The sequence below is a fragment of the Schistocerca serialis genome, chromosome 5 (assembly GCF_023864345.2).
Source record: "Schistocerca serialis cubense isolate TAMUIC-IGC-003099 chromosome 5, iqSchSeri2.2, whole genome shotgun sequence".
NCBI lineage: Eukaryota > Metazoa > Arthropoda > Insecta > Orthoptera > Acrididae > Schistocerca > Schistocerca serialis.
Window position 1 is genome coordinate 363,206,285 of NC_064642.1, and position 9,564 is coordinate 363,215,848.

A 9,564-nucleotide genomic window follows, 5' to 3' on the forward strand; every position below is an offset into this window, starting at 1 on the left:
CGAACTATCAGTTTAATAAGTTACGGCTGCAAAATACTATCACGAATTAGACGAATGGAAAAACCGGTAGAAGCGGACCTCGGGGAAGATCAGTTATGATTCCGTATAAATGTAGGAACACGCTAGGCAATACTGACCCTACGACTTACGTTAGAAGATAGCAGATTTACAGCATTTGTAGACTTAGAGAAAGCGTTTGACAATATTGACTGGAATACTGTATTTCAAATTCTGAAGGTGGCAGGGGTAAAATACAGGGAATGAAAGCTATTTATAATTTGTACAGAAACCAGATGGCAGTTATAAGAGTCGAAGGGCACGAATGGGAAGCAGGGGCTGGGAAGGGAGTGAGACAGGGTTGTAGCCTACCCCCGATGTTACTCAAACTGCATATCGAGCAAACATTAAAGGAAACAAAAAAAATGTGGAGTAGGAATTAAAATCCAGGGAGAAGAAATAAAAACCTTGAGGTTTGGGGATGACACTGTAATTCTGTCAGAGACAGCAAAGGACTTGGAGGAGCAGTTGAACAGAGTAGACAGTGTCTTGAAAGGAGGATATAAGATGATCATCAACTAAAGCAAAATGAGGATAATGGAATGTAGTCTAATTAAATCAGGTGATTCTGAGGGGTTAGATTGGGAAATGAAACACAAAGTAGTAGATGAGTTTTGGGCAACAAAATAACTGATTATAGTCGATGAAGAGAAGATATAAAATGTGATGGCAAAGAAAGCATTTCTGAAGAAGAGAAATTTGTTAACATCGAGTACAGATTTAAGTATCAAAAAGTCTTCGCTGAAAGTATTTGTGTGGAATGTAGCCATGTATGGAAGTGAAACATGGACGATAAACAGTTTAGACAAGAAGGGAATAGAAACTTTTGGAATGTTGTGCTACAAAAGAATGCTGAAAATTAGATGGTAGATCATGTAATTAATGAGAAGGTACTGTATAGAACTGGGGAGAAGAGGAATTTGGGGCACAACTTGACTAGAAGCAGGGATCAGTTCACAGGAGACGTTCTGAGGCATCAAGGGATCACCAGTTTAGTATTTTAAGGAAGCCTGGAGGGTAAAAATATTAGAGGGAGACCAAGAGATGAATACACTAAGCAGTTTAAGAAGGATGTAGGTTGCAGTACTTACTCCGAGATTTAGAGGCTTGCACAGGATAGAGTTGCATGGAGAGCTACATCAAACCAGTCTTTGGAATGAAGACCACAACAACAACAACAATAACATATGTTGGGTACAGAATTGGTAAGCGGCACATATAGCGTCGGATATCGACCAACTTTAAGTCCACCCCACCCGTTCCACCTCTTCAATGCTACCTCTCCCTCCCTTCGCCATATTTTCATAGTCCCCTGCTTCCCCTCACACCCTTGTTTCGCTAACCCGTTTTATCGATCAAATTTTAGCCTCGTTGACACCTCCTCCACTCTGCACCCTCTTCTATCCCAACAGCCACTCCTACCCCGTCGGTAATACAGTACATATACCACCCCCGCACGGATACTAGAATACACGGTAGGGATCAGGAGGTGTACACTCAGCAGCAAGCCACGCTGATGACGTCACAGTGAACCTAATCAGCGGTCAGTAGTGCGCATTTGCCATAATGTATTGTGTTGTGATTACGTTTTCGGGCAAAAACAAGGTGGTTTACGGAAGTTTTTTTATTAGTGACTGGAGATTGAGTACTGAGTTACGCTGTAATTATCAATGTATTGAAGGAGTATGTTTTTAAATGAAAAATAATAGCTTGGTGCGCGATAGCCAGTTGTACCAACCACAACAGACACCTAAGTAAGTTAGGAATTACGTTTCATATATTTCCTAAAAACGGTGAGACGAAACGAGTATAGTTAAACACTTGTAAACGTGAAGAAAAACGAAGCTACTGTAAAGAAGTATAAGAGATTTTACTGGTAAATATATTACCAACTACTGAAGAACTTGCCACTAGACAAAACGTGAACCGTGAAAACAAACATTGCTGCGAATGCGACAATACGAGGTTATGCCAACGGTTAGAAATCATGCAACAGAAATAAAAGACGTAAGGCAAAAGAACGCAGATTTACATGATCGTTTCCCTCGATGGAGCGCTGAGTTATTAAAACTAAAACATTTTCAAAATGAGTTCCAAGGCTCTTTTTCTGTCTACAGCAAGTGGTTATGAAAGGACAGTGTACTAACTGATCATCTGAAGATACCGCAAAGGCTGCGACTTTACGATGCCTCTCTTATAAAGTGTTATCAGAGGTTCAAATGTGTGTGAACTCTTATGAGACTTAACTGCTAAGGTCATCAGTCCCTAAGCTTACACACTACTTAACCTAAATTATCCTAAGGACAAACACACACACCCATGCCCGAGGGAGGACTCGAACCTCCGCCGGGATCAGCCGCACACCCCATGACAGCAGCGCCATGACCGCTCAGCTAATGCCGCACGACAAAGTGTTATCTCTTGTCCTTCTCCCAGGAAAAGAGCAGTGCCCTCTGAGATGGTGAAAGAGGTTGACAACATTCGGAGGCTTTACTCTAGCATTTCACCGACTTTATAAAAAGTTATCTAACTTACGTAAAGCTTAATAATAATAAAAGTAAATGTACAAAAAATGGAAAATCTCGATTACATTCATACCTGTCTATTAGTTTAACATGTATGCCAATGAGTTCCAATGCAGTGTGACGTGGCGAGAGGGTTCACAGTGACGTCACAGCTCACAGCCTAGTGTCGCAGCCCCCCTGTGTGTGTCCCCTACCGGGTATTCAGTACCCATGCCATCCCCCTTCTTCTACCCTCCTCAACAACCAAACTTTTCTTTCAACAGCGGAATACCTATCCCCGGGCAGGCTCTTCCAGTTTTAGTGCCAGTGAAGTGCTTCTTCTTAACATCACTGCTCTGCATCATGTTTTTCAAAATGTTTTTAAATGTACTCATATTGTGTTTCTGTCTTTTTTAACTGTTATTACAACTGTTTTTAGCTAAAAGCGAAGGAATTCATGTTGTTGTTGTGGTGTTCAGTCCTAAGACTTGTTTGATGCATCTCTCCACGCTACTCCATCCTGTGCAAGCTTCTTCATCTCCCAGTACCTACTGCAACCTACATCCTTCTGAATCTGCTTAGTGTATTCATATCTTGGTCTCCCTCTACGATTTTTACCCTCCACGCTGCACTCCAATACTAAATTTGTGATCCCTTGATGCCTCAGAACATGTCCTACCGTCCAAAGCTCGTGGTCGTGCGGTAGCGTTCTCGCTTCCCACGCCCGGGTTCCCGGGTTCGATTACCGGCGGGGTCAGCGATTTTCTCTGCCTCGTGATGACTGGGTGTTGTGTGATGTCCTTAGGTTAGTTAGGTTTAAGTAGTTCTAAGTTCTAGGGGACTGATGACCAAAGATGTTAAGTCCCATAGTGTTTAGAGCCATGTCCTACCAACCGATCCCTTCTTCTAGTCAAGTTGTGCCACAAATTCCTCTTCTCCCCAGTCCTATTCAGTACCTCATCATTCGTTATGTGATCTACCCATCTAATCTTCAGCATTCTTCTGTAGCACCACATTTCGAAAGCTTCTATTCTCTTCTTGTCCAAACTATTTATCGTCCATGTTTCACTTCCATACATGGCTACACTCCGTACATATACTTTCAGAAACGACTTCCTGACACTTAAATCTATACCCGATGTTAACAAATTTTTCTTCTTCAGAAACGCTTTCCTTTCCATTGCCAGTCTACATTTTATATCCGCTCTACTTCGACCATCATCAGTTATTTCGCTCCCCAAATAGCAAAACTCCTTTACTGCTTTAAGTGTCTCATTTCCTAATCTAATTCCCTCAGCATCACCCGACTTAATTCGACTACATTCCATTACTCTCGTTTTGCTTTTGTTGATGTTCATCCTATATCCTCCTTTCAAGACAATATCCATTCCGTTCAACTGCTCTTCCAAGTCCTTTGCTGTCTCTGACAGAATTACAATGTCATCGGCGATATTTAAAGTTTTTGCTTCTTCTCCGTGGATTTTAATACCTACTCCGAATTTTTCTTTTGTTTCCTTTACTGCTTGCTCAATATACAGATTGAATAACATCGGGGAGAGGCTACAACCCTGTCTTGCTCCCTTCCCAACCACTGCTTCCGTTTCATGTCCCTCGACTCTTATAACTGCCATCTGGTTTCTGTACAAATTGTAAATAGCCTTTAGCTCCCTGTATCTTACTCTTGCCACCTTCAGAATTTGAAAGAGAGTATTCCAGTCAACATTGTCAAAAGCTTTCTCTAAGTCTACAAATGCTAGAAACGTAGGTTTGCCTTTTCTTAATCTAGCTTCTAATATAAGTCGTAGGGTCAGTATTGCCTCACGTGTCCCCACATTTCTACGGAATCCAAACTGATCTTCCCCAAGGTCGGCTTCTACCAGTTTTTCCATTCGTCTGTAACAAATTCGCGTTAGTATTTTGCAGCCGTGACTTATGAAACTGATAGTTCGGTAGTTTTCACATCTGTCAACGCCTGCTTTCTTTGGGACTGGAATTATTATATTCTTCTTGAAGTCTGAGGGTATTTCGCCTGTATCATACATTTTGCTCACCAGATGGTAGAGTTTTGTCAGGACTGGCTCTCCCAAGGCCGTCAGTAGTTCTAATGGAATGTTGTCTACTCCCGGGGCCTTGTTTATTGTATATAAAAACAGCCATTTTATTTTCACCTTTAAAAATGATTTTAAATTCATTGTAAATATCTCACATTTCTGTTTAGCATTTTTTCACCTCATTTGGAGATTCTTGTCAGTTCATTGCAGAACTGGTTGACAGTATCGCTGAAAGCCCCTCACCCCCTCTCGCCCATATGGGGCGAGGGGGGGATGAAATAACTATTAAGAAAAAGCTACCCATGGTTTTTTCTCTCTCTCTCTTCTTTTTTTTTAGACCAATCGTTCACAACCACAGCATATGAAAACACGGACATCAGAAATCAAGCGCAGGAAAAAAAAAACTTATCAGGCTTCATAGATAACCGATGTCCATACAGGAAATAATTAAGGTAAAATAAGAATGTGTCGAAGGTAAATCAAATAGTAGTAAGACGTCAAAATGGACGTAGTGCTGTACATGATCTATATGTACATACTGCACAGTATGTGTCTAGTGCGTGTGTGTCCAGCTATTCGTCCACATCCGTGTCCACATCTGTTACTGTAGGTAAACATTATGTTTAATTAATTCTGTATCCAATGTAATATAATTTTCATGTCTTTGCTCTCTTTTTCCATTTTTTCTATTTTTTCTATTTTATATTTTTTGTTATTATGTGTTGTATGTTTTTAGACACACTTGAAAATGGACAGTATCTGAAACTAGGAGTGTAAGTAAAGTAATTCAAAACACAGCCTGGCGAAATCATGCCATTTTTCAAATATACTGAGGCAGTGAGGCCCACCCAGAAGGCAATAGTTGAAATCCTGTTTGTTGTCCGGCCGCTTTCAGAAAGTTCTGGACAGAAATTGAGAAAAACTCCAGAAAACCATCCACTTGTTTTCGGATCCATGAGGATCGCGAAGCTAGTGCGAGAAGGAAATTGGACAAAAAAGACCCTGGCCATCAAAATTTCTTCAGAAAACTTCAAAACTTGCATAATAATTGTGACCACTTGCACAATTGTTTAGAATAATTACAAATCTCTTCTTGTTACTGTTTCTTTCTTTTCTATTCTGTTTTCGTTTAACCTCTCAGATTCCGCTTTTCCTTTTTTACGTATAAGCCGGTATGCATTAAGTATTTCATCTGTTTCTCTTTTCATTTCTTCCAGGTTTGTCTCGTTTCTCGATGTTTTTCCCTGCTTTCTTCTGCCAGCTGGCTTCAGTTTTATTGGTTTTTAATGGATACCTCTGGAATCTTGAGATTTATTCCTGAGTGGCAGTCGTTCCTCAGAATTTTTTTGGGGAATCCGGTGATGGTCCTTGCCCGTTCTAGTTGTTTTGCGTCATGTGCTCTACCGAAATAAGTGAGCAGTCTTTTAGTCAGTCTCTTGGGATTCGTCCTTTAGATAAGGCTATAGAAAGTTATTCTTCTGTTCTTAGTAGTGTATAAAGTTCACTATTATATCTCCTGTATTGTGTTTGGCCTTTAACTAGTCCCAAAATTGACCTTAGTATTTTTCTTTCTTCTACTTCTCAGTGATTCCACCATCGCCTTTTTGTTTAGAGTTAAACATTCTGCTGCATAATGTGCTTCTGGGTGAGTTACTGTAGAGTAGTGTCAAACTTTAGTCTTGAGCGATACTCATTTCTTATTATATATATTCTTATTGAGGTAGTAAGGTGTTTTCATCTTATTAACTCTTGGTTTGGAGACTTCCTTCTCCAAAACTTCTTACTCAATTGCTTCTCCCATATACTTGAATTTGTTAGTTCTCTCAACTTTGCCATATTTAGATTTCATTATTTGGAAGCGACTTTAATATTTGTAATAAATTTGGTTTTCTCTAAAGAGATTTGTAAGCCTGTTTTTTCAGCTTGTTCTTTCAGCAGTCCTATCTATCATCTGTTTGCATTTAGTCTGAAAAAATAGTGAGGTCGCCTACTCAAATTAGACAGTCTACGTTAAGTTGTTCCTTTCGTAACTTAATCTGATTTCCTCCTGATCTGAATTTGTCATAATGACATTCACTATTTCCTCATGATGTTTTCCATAGCACAATGGAAGAGCAGCTGGGGTAGTCTGTCCCTCTCTGACTCAAGTTTTACTCTCAAAACTTCTGGAAATTTCACCTCTAAATTTAACTTTAGAATGACTGTACGTTAGTTTTTGCTTAATTTTATTATTTTTTCCTTTTTATTGTTATTTTAATTAATATTAGGATAAGCACAATTGATGTAAATAGCAAAATGAACCAAGGTAAAAGAATAGTTGGACAATTCTGTTCTCTGGACTACCAAAAACGACGAAGCAGATCATATCTAAATCCCTTGTTGAGAGTATTGCTACTCACCGTGCAGGAACGTGAGAGGTAAATAAGAGCCAGTGAGAAACTGGCTACTGGAAACTGATTTTTGTAGAGAAAGATGGGGCTTTTCGTCGATGGTCAATTTGAAAAACAATACAATAAGAGAGATTACAGGAGCCACCAAGACGATAATAGATGTAACAGAAACAAAACCGCTATTGCGACGTGGCCCTCTAGAAAGGATAGATGACGTTGGGCGGTCGAAGCGAACTTGAAAATAAACTCCACAAGGGAGAAGGAAGGAGAGGCCCACGAAGTACATGGAAGGAGCATGTCTAGGAGGCAACTGTTTACGGAGGCCTACAGAAAGGAGACTAGCTGAACAGACAGTGGTGGCAACTGAGACGTCGTAAGTCGCGCAGCCTTACGTAATACTCAAGTTTAGATAATTATTAGATTTTGTTTCAGTATTATATGAAGGATTGATGTAATCATTGTAAAGGTTAATTAGATACATATATTTGTGGGGAGAAACAATGGTAGAGCTACATACACGGTCAAAATGGCCATGCCCCAACAGGGAATAAGGTCACAGCAACATATTAGATAGCAGTACCTAACATGGAGAAAAGCAGAAAAGCAATCTCAGAATTCTTAAATTTTCTTTAAATGTATTGTAGCTTTTTTAAATTGTCTAGATCACAAATAATACACAATTTAAAAACCTGATTGCTAGTTTCGCTTGACCATACAATCATTTTCAGATCTGAAAGAACAAGAGAAAACAGAAAATGGGCCGGCCGCTGTGGTCGAGCGGTTCTAGGCTGCTGCTGTCGCAAGTTAGAAACCTGCCTCGGGCAGGGATGTGTGTGCTATCCTTAGGTTAGTTAGATTTACGTAGTTCTAAGTCTAGGGGACTGATGACATCAGATGTTAAGTCCCATAGAGCTTAGAGCCATTTGAGCCATTTGAACAGAAAATGGCCTTATTTTAAACTGAAAGAAATAATCTTCAAGCATATACACATTTGAAGTAAGTTAAAGTGCAGAAGTAAAGGCACAGAAATCACGGTAAAGAATGTCAGCGTCTATATAATGCCAATTATACAGACGATGCAGTCCGTCCGTCTTGCGTACGCTGGCATGATGCGTTATCATGACTGGTACGTCGTAACCTTTATACGTTACCTCACACAAATGTGTATGTGCTTGAAGATTATTTCGTCAAGTTTAACCTGTTTTAGATTGTTCTTCCAGATCTGAAGATGATTGTATGAACAATAGAAACAAGGTATCATTTCCAAATCTGAAGATGGTTGTCTGAACAACAGAAACAAGTTATCAGTTTTTACGATCGTATATTATTTGCGATCTACACAATTTTAAAAACTTTTTGATACATTTTAAATTTTAAAAAAACGCAAGGTGTAATGGGTATAAGTGCAGATTTTTTATATGTGTAACTTTAATATGTACACACGTTAGTGTGTTGGTTATTTTTTCCCTGCATCGAACCGAATTCGCACAAACTTCACGAACTGTTGATTTCTGCATGGTCGTAGCTGCACCTCTAAGTGCACCACTAGTCAATATAGACTAACCGTTTTGCGTCCACGGTCCACACTCCAACGTCTGACCTGCTGCCCAGGGAAAAATAAACATTAATGGCTTGCTCGTGCCGCGCGTACGTGGAAGTGATACCCAGCCTAAAAAGGCACGTCTTTTAATAGCTATAAAAATAACAATACTTATGCATCTTTGTTTTTACAATTTGTTTCAGAAATGTAATACAGTCCATATTAGTTAACCTAGTTGAGGGAACATTAATAAAGATAAATAAATAAATAAATACACTATAGCAATCTCAGAATGATATTCTTTGATTGTTAGCGAAGTCTGTTGATGATTTGTGGCAATCGAATATTGTGAGATGCCAATGGCCTTGCCGCAGTGGTAACACCGGTTCCCGTCAGGTCACCGAAGTTAAGCGATGTCGGGCTGGGCTAGCATTAGGATGGGTGACCATCCGGTGTGCCGGGCGCTGTTGGCAAGCGGGGTGCACTCAGCCCTTGTGAGGCAAACTGAGGAGCCACTTGACTGAGAAGTAGCGGCTCCGGTCTCGTAAACTGACATACGACCTGGAGAGCGGTATGCTGACCACGTGCCCCTACATTTCCACATCCAGTGACGCGTTTGGCCTGAGGATGATGCGGCGGCCGGTCGGTACCGTTGGGCCTTCATGGCCTGTTCGGGTGCAGTTTAGTTTTTTTAAATATTGTGTGATACACTGCGACAGCACACCCTACGTCCAGAAAGCGAAGACTATCTTACTTGAATTTGCTGCTGTAATTTTGAGAGCTAATACTGCTCTCTGTGGAAACTTCTTGGAAAGAGCAATTGAAAACATTGAAAATGAATGTTCTACTATAATCAGGCTCGTAAAATTGCACTGAAGGACAGCATTTTTTTTTTGGTCATCAGTCTACTGACTGGTTTGATGTGGCCCGCCACGAATTCGTTTCCTGTGCCAACCTCTTCATCTCAGAGTAGCACGTGCAACCTACGTCCTCAATTATTTGCTTGACGTATTCCAATCTCT

General features: G+C 40.2%; 1 pseudogene; it reads left to right on the forward strand.

The window, feature by feature from the left end:
- Nucleotides 1-8,897: 8,897 nt before the first annotated feature.
- LOC126482681 (5S ribosomal RNA) lies at nucleotides 8,898-9,015 on the forward strand (annotated as a pseudogene).
- Nucleotides 9,016-9,564: the final 549 nt, after the last annotated feature.